The sequence below is a fragment of the Cryptomeria japonica genome, chromosome 2 (assembly GCF_030272615.1).
Source record: "Cryptomeria japonica chromosome 2, Sugi_1.0, whole genome shotgun sequence".
NCBI lineage: Eukaryota > Viridiplantae > Streptophyta > Pinopsida > Cupressales > Cupressaceae > Cryptomeria > Cryptomeria japonica.
This window is the reverse complement of record NC_081406.1, coordinates 641,739,174-641,754,065: the sequence shown is the minus strand read 5'-3', so window position 1 is coordinate 641,754,065 and position 14,892 is coordinate 641,739,174.

Here is a 14,892-nt window from a genome sequence, read left to right as displayed (position 1 = left end):
GGTGACCTAAAAATTATGTTTACCTTTTCTTTTTACTTTTAGTTGTAGTTGCTCAACTATCTACATTGTGCGTATATTGACAGATGATAGTTTTGCACGGGCAGATTAAGAAGATTTTCTATAGGTTGTATATTTTGCAAGACTGATTAATTATTCCATCTGACAGCGATCAACGTACTTCTGTTGGTGGTCAGCCTTAATTTTTTATTTGATAGAGCAGCGAGGGATCTATTGGGGTTCTCACCAATGAAATGTAAACACCAAATACATCCATCGATTTGTTAACGAAAAAGGTACAATGCCAAGGCTAAACCTATACAAGCCAAAAGGCTACCATTAGACCCACAGTCGATGGTGTATTAAAAACTGCTATCTTTAAAAAAAAAAACTAGCTAGCTAGTTACCAAAACATGGCTAATCATAAACATGAAAACAATGAGGCCTTCTCAACCTCACACAAACAGAAACATCCACCAACCCCTCTGCACCCACCTTTCCAAACCCACCCGCTTCTGCTCCCAGGCCACTGCCAGCACCATCACAACCTTGCACGATCTTCCACACATTCTCCTGCTCGTGCCTAAACAGAACACCAGGAAAATTTTCGGAATTTGTCACATCCCTGCTAAGCACATTACTAGAGAGTGTGGGAGGGAATACATAGAAGCCAATTCTGGTTTACCATTATGCACGATGAGCAGGGAACTAACCACCAAAGCCAGATCTTTGCAGTAGTCAACCAACTCGTCTTGTACTGCTACACAGCCTGAATTTCCTCATGCAGAGTTTGAATTTCCCAATGTCCATGGGGACCACGAGCCTCAGAAGAGTTCACCTTCATCACCCGAGTGATCGCCAACATCACTGCTGCTTGTGCTGCCATGTCCGAAAGCACCATAATACATACCGATCATCGATTTTCTGTTTGCTTTTTTGGGCACCTAATCCTCCAGTTCTGTGACAGTCTGTTGCAATGGTGCACTTGGACTTGAAACTGCTGGTACTCAGAATGCCTTCTAGACCCAATACCATTTTAATCATCAGCAGGGTGGTTGCATTTGGACAATAGTAAACATCCTTCAATCTGAAGTTGGAACTACCCTGTGAATAAAAGGATCCCTAGTCTCGCCTTCTACACGTCTCTTTGCCATTCACAGATCTCTCGGATCAAACTCTCAGCTACACCTGGAAGTAAAACCTGCAAACAAACAAAACACCTGGCACAAATAACGAAAAGCATACTCCTTTAAAGAAAGAACACTAGTGAGGCCAATCCCTTTGCATGCACTAAGTCTAATAACACATTCCCCTACGTAGTGAAGGACCCACTTTAATGAATCACCACCTTTCACATCTTTTAATTGGAGAAAGCATTTTCAGGAAACCTGAGAATTAGAGGGAGCCAGAGAATCCAACCCATGTGAGACTTACAGTCGATTGATTTCTGCCATCAGAGGAACAAGCTCAATGCTTGAGTTTTTTTTACTTCCGTACATATTGCATTTTGTTTCGTAATATTTCCTTATATCTGTTTGGTTAGTTTTTAGCTCTGTAACTATCTCCAAATCTCTGTATTGGAGAGGAATATGTGTCATTGAGGGAAATGGTTTGGGGTTTTGGTGGAAGGTGCTTGATGCTTCATCCTCTACATGACTTTTAATTATAGGAATCATCTTGTCGTGGGACAGATGAGTTCCCTTAAAAATCCATAAAAGCCCCCTTCAGCGTTATGAAAGATTCTAAATTGTAACAAAATAACAAAAAAAATTTCGATGGATTTGGAATCTATCCATCACATTTTAATCACTTGCCCATACACTATCAAAGTTTGGTCTGATATGGAAAGATTCATTGGTCAGAGGAATGTTTGGGATGGAGGTTCACTATTACATTGTTTTTGGAATTGGTACCACAATGGGGCACTTCACAAGTATAGGTCTCTACCACTTCTGGTTGCTTAATTCTGCTATTTTCCAAAACAAATTGATCCCTTCATTTTAGTGCTCATCTCAAATTTTATCTATTTTTACCCATTTTCAGCATGCACCAAAGGTGAAAACATGGAGTTCCATGACTCCCATTTTGATTGATAAATCTTATCCGTGAGGTTTTGTTGACGGGGCTTGTCAAGGCAATCCTAGCATTCGTGGGGCAGGAGGCATCTTATTTTTTAATTCAAATCATTCTCTCTCCTTCAGTGCTGGTTTGGGTAGTGGTACAAATAACTTTGCTGAAATTATGGCCTTGAAACTTCTCGACTTTGGCCATGGATAGGAAATTAGTTAAAATTCAAGTCTTTGGAGATTCTGAAGTCATCATCAATTGGATAAATGGGATAAACCATGGAAAATTTGATTCTCACACCTATTAAAGATTTGGTAGAAAGGATGTGTAACTCTTTTGTCCTCACATCCTTAGTTCATGTTTATAGAGAGCAAAATGTTGAGGCTGATACCCTTTCAAAGGAAGGTTTGAATTTGGCTGCTGATAGATGGGAGATTATGGAACAGTTAGAGGATTCACTGCTGTTAACAAAGACACTTTCTGTGTTTAGTTAATTTGTTTCCTCTCTTTCCTTGATGGGGGTTTGTCCCTTCTTGGTGGGCTGTATTTCCTTTGTTTTAGTAGTTGTTTTTTCTTTTTTTGCCTACCCTTTTGTGGCTGTGTACTGCTGTTTTCTTCTGTCTTTTGTAGTTTTTCCTCCTTTAAAGCTTTTTCAGCTTCTACATGACGTAATCTCATATATTTCAATATGATGTTATGATTTTTTTTTAGGAAAAAAAAACCAAAATAATTAAATTTATGATAATTTCAATTTTATTAATTTGGATTTTTTTATAGTTTATACAAGACAATTATGTGCATATATAGTAATGCAAAACTAAAAAAAAATCTTAAAATAATCTAATATAGCATAGTAGAGAAAGTTGTTACTCTTGTGTAAGATACTCAAACATATATTTAAGATGCAACATTGTGCATAGTTATTTTTACATATCATTATGTTCACAAGTTGAAGGTAAATTTTGGTCAATAAAATTAAATAATTATTTATTACTTTTTAGTGTAGATGAGGTGTAAATTTGCTAGTGATTATTTAATCATAGAATTGACAATATTGGTATGGCCAACAAAGTTGACAAATTTATCTAAAAAAATTGGCCTTCATTGGCTCTTTAGTGATTAGGTTAAGAAGTGTTGAAAAGGAGTTTGATTTTTGTCAAGTAATTTTTAGACTTTTGATTATCAATTTGAAGGTTGAATTAAGGAAGGATCATTACCTATTTGGTTGGCTTTCCTTAAAGGATAGGGTAAAGTTAGTAGGTAGTAGGGATATTTGAATTGAACAATAAACTTGATTATTTACAATCATCCAGTAGTGAACCTTTTGCAAATAAAATACAAGAACAACAATTCTTTTGCACATTGATATGTTTGAACTCACTCATCAAGGATTAAGAAATTATTAGATAGATTTCTCCTTTTTAGTAGAGTTAACATGCAAGAGCATTACCTTGATACACAAATGGTAATTGAAGTATACAAGAAGTTTCATGAACATGTGGAACACTCTTGAAGGGGGGGTGGACTGGATAGACTAATTTATGTACAATTTATCTAAGAACCTTCTAAGAAAAGGATCTCTTCCTAGAAATGCTTGCATTTGGTTGGTATTTTTAGGAGGTATTGTCATGGTCAATTTCATTTACGAAATGATATATGTGTTGGGATTAAAGTGTCTCAACTTTTACAAATCCTTAAATTGATTTTGCATTTATTTATTTATTATTTGCCTATAGATGTCTAGTTATCTAGTGGCACCCATAGGCTTGGTGGCATCCTGCTTGGCAATGATTGTATAACACATATGTTGCACATGTGGAGGTAGGCAACCCACTTTGAGGATCTTGACTAGTGTCATCCTATGACATATTCTATAACATATAGGACAAGTGGCGGGAGATACCTTTTGCATGGAGAAGGTAGGTGCCCAAGTTGGGTTATGACGAGTTGTGAGAGAATATGATAATATTAGTTATTTATGACAAATTCTCTTACAGTTGCAAGTGTTGTAAGATGTGTAAGAGTATCTGTCATACCTCAAAATAGTAAATTTTGGATGCCCAACTTAGGAGGTGTGAATGGGGAGTCATTTGGAGGTGTACGTGTGTCATTTACATACTTTTTAGTGGCTAAAAAATAGAGTGAAATGCTTTGCACAACCCCATCTAGTAACTTCTAGAAGTTTCTTCTTGAGTTGTATTTCTCTATAAAAGGTAGCATTGGAGAGTATTAGTCATATTGTGTATTACAGGTGAAGTGTTATGCTATCGAAATTAATCCAAATTGTGGGTTGTTAATTGTGTACTCTTGTTTAAGAAGCTGTATTACAGGTGAAGTGTTATGCTATCGAAATTAATCCAAATTGTGGGTTGTTAATTGTGTACTCTTGTTTAAGAAGCTAAGTGTTGATATTGTATTGTAAGAGTCTGTTTATTGGAATACATAGTACTATGTTTTTAGAGTGGGTTTTTTCATTCAAAAGGGTTTTCCCCATGATATATCTTGTGTTCATTGTGTTTATCTTTATACATCCTTATTATCTACTTGTGAATGTGTCTATGATTTTGTAATAGATTTGTAAAGAAAATTTGCACTATCTCCCTCACTATATTAGTGTTAGGAAGTGTTTTCCCGAACCTTAGCTTCCTTTCAATATTATGAGATATTTTTGAGGTTAATATGATATTTCTCAAGTCTCTTGATGATGAGTTGAAGGTCATGAAATCAACTAATTTATTAGTATTTCCTAATGAAATCATCCATATATTTATTTCTTTGTTAGGAATGATCTTGTTCTTTAGCATAGGTAGGATAAGCATTTTAAATATTAAATGACATGAAAATATGGCCTAAGTATTGAAGGGGTGGTGAATGATGTCTTTTATTTTTTATTAAGGTAAAAAGATTTTAAAGGGACCATCCCTATACATAAGATATGATAACTGTAAATGATATTCAAATTTAAGTTCAAGTTTGAAGTTATACATATATCAATGCATCCACAACAGTCTATTGACATATACTTATAGTCTATGCTCACTGATCAAGGCATGCCTTGACCGGTCATGTCTTTTGACATGCCCGATCAAGACATGTCTTGATCGGTGCATAGGCACCATTTCAGTTAATATTACCACATTAACATGTGTTATGTCAATAACTATCGGTCACGTCATTTATCCTTTATCGTGTGTTATACCAATAACTATCAGTCATGTTATTTACCATTTAACATGTTTAAACCGATAACCATTAATAATCGGGCCACGTCAATATAGTCATCTGATAAATGATCGAGATAAAATATAATTCTCAAATAAGTGATTGGTATTAACATGCTATTAGGATGATAGCTATTATAATTATCATATGATAGCATCAATAGATGCTATCATATGATAGCTATGATAGTTATAAGTTTGGTCTAATCACAACATGAGTAATATCATCGATTATGCATATAAGATGATTATGACAAGTTCATTTATTTAATCATGAGGTCTATGTTTATATTGTAGTTGTATCGATAAGGTAGATGATTGAATGAGAGATAAATGAAGTCTCTCATTCAATCATTTATCTTACCGAAGCTACTAAGTTTCAACACTCCCTCTTAGCTAGGGAAGATAACTAGAGACCTATGAAAATAAGCATCATATTTCTCATAATAAAATGTATTACATGACTACATAATACAAAGGACCATATCACATATGCTCGTGACATGATGCATCACGTAATGAGTAACACAGGAATATATCACATCATCTTGAGATATAGATATCACATAACACGCGATACCTTGGATATAAAATAATTGAGAATGTTGAATTCCCTTATATCCAGGTTATGGCGTGTGCATTGACATTACGCCACATAATGTCTACCATAACATATCATGGCACATCCATGAATTAGAGTGATATCAAGTCAGCATGATATCAACAATACAAGATCGTCACCTCATAATGTTTAATACAAGTGTTCATAGTCTAAAAGATCATCACCTTTTAGAATTGTACACAGGGGTGGAGCCCATAAAGTCATAACATGACAAAAGAAGTTTACACATTAAACATCTCATATATTAGTACAGATTACAAAAACTGATTATAACTCAATCATACCAAGACCTTTTCTGAAGTGTTCAACTTTTATTCTGGCAAGAGGTTTGGTCAGTATGTCTGTTGTCTGGTCTCCTGTACTGATATACTATAACTGAATCACATTCCTGTCCACCATATCTCTCACATAGTGATAAGGGATCTCAATGTGCTTGGATCGATCATGAAATACAGGGTTCATAGAGAGTTTTATATAACTCTGATTGTCATAATGAATTATAGTAGGCTTCATTGGTTCTCCAAATAATCCCACAAGTAACTTCCGTAGCCATACAGCTTCTCGTCCAGCCATGGAAGCTGCGATATATTCAGCTTCTGTAGAGCTCTGAGCTACTGAAGACTGTTTCTTGCTAATCCAAGATATCATGGTTGAACCCAGGTTGAAGCAACACCCTGAGGTGCTTTTCCTGTCAGTCACACTTCCAGCCCAATCTGAATCAGTGAACCCGGGAAGATTCAAATCAATATTCTCATACTTGAGTCCATAGTTGAGAGTGCCTTGAAGGTATCTCATTATATGTTTTACTGCCATAAGATGAATCTCCTTAGGTTCACACATGAATTGACTCAAGGCATTTATTGGATAACAAATATCAAGTCTAGTATTGACTAGATACATTAATGAACCAATCATCTGTCTGTAGAGCGTAGGATCTACCAATGGGGAATCTGTTGCTGCCTCCTTTAGTTTGTGAAGATTAGTTTCCATGGGAGAAGTCATCGGTCTGCAGTTCATCATGCCAAACCTCTTCAATATGTCTAAGGTGTACTTCCCTTGATTAAGCACAATATTGTCAAAGTTTTGCCAAACTTCCAATCCAAGGAAGTAATGTAGAAGGCCTAAATCCTTCATATCAAACTCCTTCTCAAGGTCTTTCTTACATTGATCAATAAGGTGATCTTCTCCTGTAATCAAAAGATCATCAACATACAAGATCAATATCAACATATCACCTTTGATTCGTTTGAAGTACAGATTTGGATCTGCATCATTCTTTGAGAATCCCAATCCCATGAGGTAGCTGTCAATTCTTTCATACCAGAACTTGGGGGCTTGTTTCAGTCCATATGGGCCTTTCTTTAATCTGCACACATGTGATTCTGCATTGTGGATCTCAAACCCTTCTGGCTGCTCTAAGTAGACTTCCTCCTTAATTTTTCCTTCCTCCTTTGGCTGCTACAATGGCTAGTACTGCTCTGACTGAGGTGTATCTAGCAACTGGGGCGAAAGTCTCATCATAGTCTATTCCCTCTTTCTGTGAGAACCCTCTGGCTACAAATCTGGCTTTATGTTTCTCTATGCTACCTTTTGCAACATGTTTGATTTTGAATAGCCACTTGGATGAAACAGCGGATTTTTCTTTGGGTCTAGGAACAATTTCTCAAACATCATTGTTTAAGATGGATTGATATTCCTCTGACATGGCATCTTTCCATACTTGATGTTTAAGTGCTTCTGATACATTAGAAGGTTCTGATTTGAAGAGATCATTCATTAAGGCTACATAGCTAGTGAATCTTTGGGGCCTCTTACTTTCTCTAAAGGTCCCTGAAGGAGCTACAAAGTTCCTTGCATCTTCCACTGTTTTGTGAACCCATAGTGGTCTTTTCTTAGGGGTTTTCCTAGTGTGGAATCTGAACTTCATTCTCATTCTCTTTTGAATACTCCCTTTGAACCTCAGGAATAGGATCATTTTCTAGGTCTGAAGATGGAGCATAAGTTTCTGACTCAATAGAGTATCTAGCCCTATTGAAAGCTACGTCTTCTTCAAATATTACATCTCTACTAAGTTCAATATTACTATGTCCAGGTACAAATACCCTATAGGCTTTAGAAGTTTCACTATACCCAACAAAGATTCCTTTTCTTCCAGAAGGTTCTAGTTTTGTTCTTTTCTCTTTAGGTATATGAATATAAACAGGGCATCCGAATATCCTAAAATGAGTGATATCAGGTTTTATACCTGTGAAAACTTCTTTAGGAGTTTTATCTTCAATGTGGGAGTGAGGGCATCTATTTTGTATGTATACAACAATGTTGGAGGCTTCTGTCCAGAAATGAGTTTCTAAGTTTTGGTCAAGAAGCATGGCTTTGGCTGCCTCTACAATGGTTCTATTTTTTCTCTCAGCAACCCCATTTTGTTGGGGGTTGTAGGGGACAGTGAACTCCCCCTTAATCCCAGCATCTTTACAAAATTATCTAAAAATGTCTAAGGTGTATTCCCTCCCATTATCAGTCCTTAAGGTTTTTATTTTCCTTTCGGAAGAGTCTTCAGAGAGAGATTTGAATTACTTAAATCTCTTGAGAATCTCTTCTGATTCTTTACGTTTAAGAAAATAGATCCAGGTCTTCCTAGAGAAGTTATCAATGAATATTACATAGTAAAGAAACCCCCTAATGATGGTACAAACATTGGCCCACATAGGTCAGAGTGAACTAGCTCTAAAACATTGCTTGTTTTTCTAGAACTATTCTGAAAAGAGCTCTTAGTATTTTTGTCTAGGGCACACTCCTTACATGTACCAGAATGGTATTGTTTTAACTTAGGCAAACCAATTACTAATTTTTCCATTGAACATAAAGCACAAAAGTTTAAATGACCTAATCTTCTATGCCAAATTTCATTTGAATCTGTAATCTCATGAAGGAGGGCTAGGTTAGATTTAGTACATACCTCGTATAAATAGCCTTTTCTATGTCCTAGGGTTGTAGCCTTCTTGATGGAAGAGTTTTGTGGCCATACTAGAACTTTACCATTCATGAATGTTATTTTGTACCCATCATCTTCAAGTGCAAATATGGATATTAAGTTCCTCTTGATGCCAAGAACGAATAGGACTCCAGTGAGTTGAAGAGACATGCCTGTCTTCAGCTTAATGGTGCGAGTACCGACACCTTTCCCTAGATGTGCAAAGTCATCACCAATGGTTACTTCCTCATCAGTTTCTTCTATCATGGAATCCAATAATTCTGTATACCCAGTGATGTGTCTTGAAGACCCACTGTCAATGATCCAGGTGTTAGATTTATTGGATACTTGACTGGAGAGAGCAGAATAGAATACATGCTTCTCAGAGTCATATTCTTCCCTTTTAACTTTTGCAAATGTAGCTTGTTGTTTGATTCTATTTGGACATCTTGCGGCATAGTGTCCATATTGATCACACCTAAAGCATTGAATGTGAGAGTTGTCTCTTTTAGATGACTTTTTCTCATGTTGGTTCTTTCTCTTCTTGAAATGTTTCTTCTTGTTTTTCTTGTTGGAGTTGGTATTTAAAACATGGAGATCTTCATCTATGTTCTTTTGTTTGATCCCCTTCTTATTTAGCCTTGACTCCTCTTGAAGACAATTTGCTCTTAGCCTATCAAATTTCGGATATTGAGCTCTTGCACGGATGCCTTGGACGAATGTCTCCCATGTACTAGGCAACCCATCTAGAGCAATGAGCGTTAGCTCTTTGCTCTGGATCTCATATCCAAGCATTGCTAGTTCATCCCTTATGGCTGATATCCGCATAAAATATGCATTGATTGACTCCCCTTTTCATACTTATATGATTTATTTCCCTTTTTAGAGCCAGGGTTTTACTTGCATTATTTATCTCAAATGCACTTTCGAGTGCTTTGAACATATGATAGGCAGTTTCATGCTTTGTTATTATTGGCATGATGTGATTTCTTACTCCATCGACTATGTTCTTCATATCCTTTTCATTTCCCTCGATCCATGTCGATTTGTCAGGTTCATCCTGTGGTTCTTTAGATTCAATTTTAACAAATGATTCAACCTTGTTTTCTTTTAGAATCATTTTAATTATGAATTTCCATGCTGAGAAATTGTCGCCTCCCTCAAGTCTGTCCTCAAATATGATAGCATTAGCCATGGGAAATATGATGTTTATATCTTCGGTTTAAACTTCTCAAATTTGAATGCCTCGGGTTCGATCAACCTGGCTCTGATACCATGTAAATGATATTCAAATTTATGTTCAAATCTGAAGTTATACATATATTATTTTTCTTTACTGATATTTTATGTTTCTTATGTCATAGGTTGCTGAAGATAACATTAATTATTTCGATGCATCCACAGCTGTCTATTGACATATACTTATAGTCTATGCTCATCGATCAAGGCATGCCTTGACTGGTCATGTCTTTTGACATGCCCGATCAAGACATGTCTTGATCGGTGCATAGGCACTGTTTCAGTTAATATTACCACATTAACATGTGTTATGCCAATAATTATTGGTCACGTCATTTATCCTTTATCGTGTGTTATACCGATAACTATCGGTCATGTTATTTACCATTTAACATGTTTAAACCGATAACCATTAATAATCGGGGCACGTCAATATAGTCATCCGATAAATGATCGGGATAAAATATAATTCTCAAATAAGTGATTGGTATTAACATGCGATTAGGATGATAGCTATTATAGTTATCATATGATAGCATCAATAGATTCTATCATATGATAGCTATTATAGTTATCATATGATAGCATCAATAGATGCTATCATATGATAGCTATGATAGTTATAAGTCTGGTCTAATCACAACATGAGTAATATCATCGATTATGCATATAAGATGATTATGACAAGTTCATTTATTTAATCATGAGGTCTATGTTTATATTGTAGTTATATCGATAAGGTAGATGATTGAATGAGAGATAAATGAAGTCTCTCATTCAATCATTTATCTTACCGAAGCTACTAAGTTTCAACAATAACAAATAGGATAAACAACACTGATTAGTCAAGTTGAATGATGTCTTTTATTTCACATTTGAAGTACTACTAATTTGGTTGTACCTTGAAAAATTGCCCATAACAGAGAGAGCATCTTATCCAATAGTAGTATTCATGATGGTTTCAATGGACGAAAAATAGTTTTTATTTTGGGCAAGAAATATAGAGAGAAAAATTTGTGCAAAGACAAATCTTCCTTGTAGACCCACTTAGGGTAGCCAATAATTTTTATGAAGCCCCCATTAATAAGTTTTCATTTTCTTTGGACTAATTAGAAAAAGAGGCCACAAGTTGTTCCTTTTGGAAAATAATATTAATATTATTTTAGTTACAACATTGTTGCTTCTTGGAATTTTAATTAGTACCATGGTTGATGTTAATGGTCTTCAACATGTATGGCATACCAACTTCGATCTATTCAAGTGGAAGAACAATTTGTTACTCAAATTCCATTAAAAGAAATCTCATGGTTGATGTCAAGGAGTTCAATTTATGGTTGAGTAGTAGGATGTTTGGTTGATGAAATTGAAGAAATTTTAGAGCTATGTTGGTGAAGAGGTTAATTAAAAGATTGATGGACATCTTTCATTGGGTAAAAGTATAAAGCTATGTCACACTTTCATAAAGGATGGCCAACATAAACAAAAAAAAATAACTTCAATTGCTTAAAAGTGGTTTTTGTGTTTTAAATTTTTAAAATGATGTAAACTAATGAAATGTAGAAATCTTGATGAAGTTTATGCTTGTAATTTCAAGAAGAAAAAAAATATTGTTTTGTATTATTTTATTTAATTTATAAATTTATGAGCAAAATTTGAATTGTTGAAAATTTTAGAAAAAAGTGAGGTTAATGAGACACCATAAAAAAGAGCAAACAATTTTTCATCTTTTTTTTTTTTTTCAAATAGATAACTTCAATATCTAGAGCATGCAAAAAAAATTCGATGAATATTTTTTCATAATAACAATTTACTTCATCAAAACATCATAGTTTTCGTTTGACGTCAACTTTTGTCCATTATTTATCATTTAAGAAAAAAAAATTATATGCTTTTGGAGATGAATCTCTCCTCTAGTGCATCATATGTTTTTTAGAAAAATTTAATATGTTTTGATATTTTTTAATTTATAGCCAGTCTCGTGTTTGATTATAAAAACCTACTTACAATAATCTTTAAATAAATCGTAACAAAACTAATTGAAATATAAAAAATATACATTTTTGGATTCTAGACTCTAAGTTCTACAAAGAGTTTTTTTAAGATCTTCATCAAAGTATCCGTAGTTAGAGAAATTCAAAGTTAAAAGATGAGGTTTTTTAAAGTTTCTATATAAGAGGGTTAAACTGTCATATATGAAGCCACATAGACACTTACAGTCAAAAGGGTTTCAACCAAAAGAATTTTGTGTGAAATATTATCAAGTGTGATTCAAAAAATTTAATAGAAATTATATTTTATAGTTTCAAAAAAAAGTGTTTTGTCTGAAAATCTACATGCCACATATACGCCAAGTGGTTTCAGACGAAATGGTTTCTCACAAAACCAATTACAGTGAAATAGTTTCTTTTGTTGGTTGAAAGTGTGACACTATAATTCTACCCCATGGGATTCTTGTTAAATGCTTTAAAATTATTAAATAAGTTCTCAACAACAGTTCATATCAGACAATACTTGATATGGTTATCTAAGGTAATTGTTTTATTAAGAGAAACATTCCCTATTTTGATTAGGACTTTGTGGATCTTGGAAAGTGGGATGGCTAGATTCACATGATTGAATAATACATGTATAAAAATTGCTTTGATGAGGAATGGAGGTGTGGAATATTATAAAAAAATCAAAGATTTCTTTTGTGTAAGAGATTTGTTTTTGATTAAAAAGTAGCGTTAACTAGGGCACCAAGCCTTTAATATAGTTAGAGACTATAAAAAACAAAAGCCCGTAGGCAATAAGAAACAACAACAAATGGAAGCAAGCCCCAATGAAAAAACCTGTCTAACCTTCAAAAACCCAAACCTAACTCAACGAGGGGTATGTACACTTGAATCTTGACAAGGAGGGGATTGGGGGGGGTGGGGAGGACTTCCCCTTCTGCCTGCGATAAACAACAGTCCAAGCGATACTATCATTGGGACCATCAAGATAATGATCAAGTGGTAAGGATCCCACTTGAAAACAATCAGTAGAGCCAACAGAATGTTGTTGCAAGACAACAATCAACTGTTGCAGAGGAACAACAAGCTACTGCAAAGGAATGACATTAGGAGCAGAACTAGTACGTGTAGAGTGGAGCTGCAAGTCAGAGGCGATAGGAGTTGAATCCATGAGGGCGGGAGGAGTCAAAGCAGTGGAATCAACCTCAACATCAACAACAATAGGAGGCATCTCAACCTCCCAAGAGGAGTCATCCGAATCAGGATCAACATGTATGGTCAAATGATCAACAGTAGCATATTTCCACCAAGTAGCAACACCTTTGTGGTGTGAAATAGAGCAATCTGAAGCAAGATGACCCATAGAGAAACATTTCCGACAATGGAAGGGGAGACCCTCAAAATCCAACAGTTGTGTCCAAGGCTGATCCTTAACCATAAGAACCACATCTCCTAGGAGAGGCAAGGAGATGTCAATATCAACTAAGATGCAGGCAAAGGTAGTGTGGTCCATTGAAGACATAGCATCATTGACCTTTAGGAAACAACCAATGAAGTTACCGATAGCATCATAGCAAGAATGCTCCCAAAAGTGAAGAGGGAGATTTGGAAGGCAAACATTGAGCGGTTCAGTGAGAAGGTTTAAGGAAGTTGTCCAAGGCTTGACAAAGAGGCAGTGCACTCCGCAAGCCCATAACTTGCCCAAAACCAAATCCCGATCAATCAAAGATGTAAAAGAAGCAATGAAAAAGACTTTTGCACAAGGAAAAAGCTCAATATTATGAGCCACCAAGGGCTTCCAAGAGTCACTCACCCAGCAGTGGAGGTCCAGTAGTGAAGGCCAGAGCCAAGAGAATATGCACATTAAAGCACAACGTTGGTAGAACTCAATGTTGTCAACCACATCCTACCCACAAACCACCACAGGGGAGGATTTGGCACAGGGAAGAGGATGAATCCCCTTAGAGGGTTGGGCAACAAAGTTGTGCCTATCAACAAAAGAAGGTTTGGGCAAGATTTTGGCACCCACAACATTTGTGGCAACCAGCTAAGAAGCATCACCTAGAGTGTCAGCACTAGAAACACCCTCCGAAGGGAATCCACAGGTGGGGGAGGGCACGAACCGACCACAACTCTCACGGCAGCCAATTCCACCAAGGGAGCATCGCACAAGGCAACTGAACCAGCAGTCGAGGGCATAGTTGAACCACCACCAAAGAGATCGCCAACAGCCCCCACACAAGGAGGAAGGGGGGAAGTCGATGGATGAGGGCACGCGAGGAGTAGTGCCACTAACAGTCACAATAGAAACAAACACCATCGAGGCAGAGGTATTCTTGGCATCGACAACAACATTCAAAATCTAAGAGGTGGAAGAGTCGTTGGTGAGAGGCGGGAGATTTGTTATCTATCTCTAAGATATCATTTTCTTGGGTCTCTAGGTAAAATTTTACGTCTTAACAAGTAAAGCATGGATCAATACATTTTATGTAGTGATGGTAGGAATAATCAAGACATTAAATATATTAGATTAATTTTCTGTCCTACCCTAAGGATCATAATTGGTGCACGCAAAATGTATTTTGTGATAATATTCAAATTGAACCTTACATATATAAAGGAATTACAAAAAAGTAATCAGGTTCAATTGAAGATGTGATTCTAAGATAATTATTAATCAATAAAATTAATTTAACCTCAATAATTTTATGTCTAAACTTGACATCTAACATGAAATTTTCTTGGAGAAAAAGTGAGTTGTTAATAAAACCAACATATATG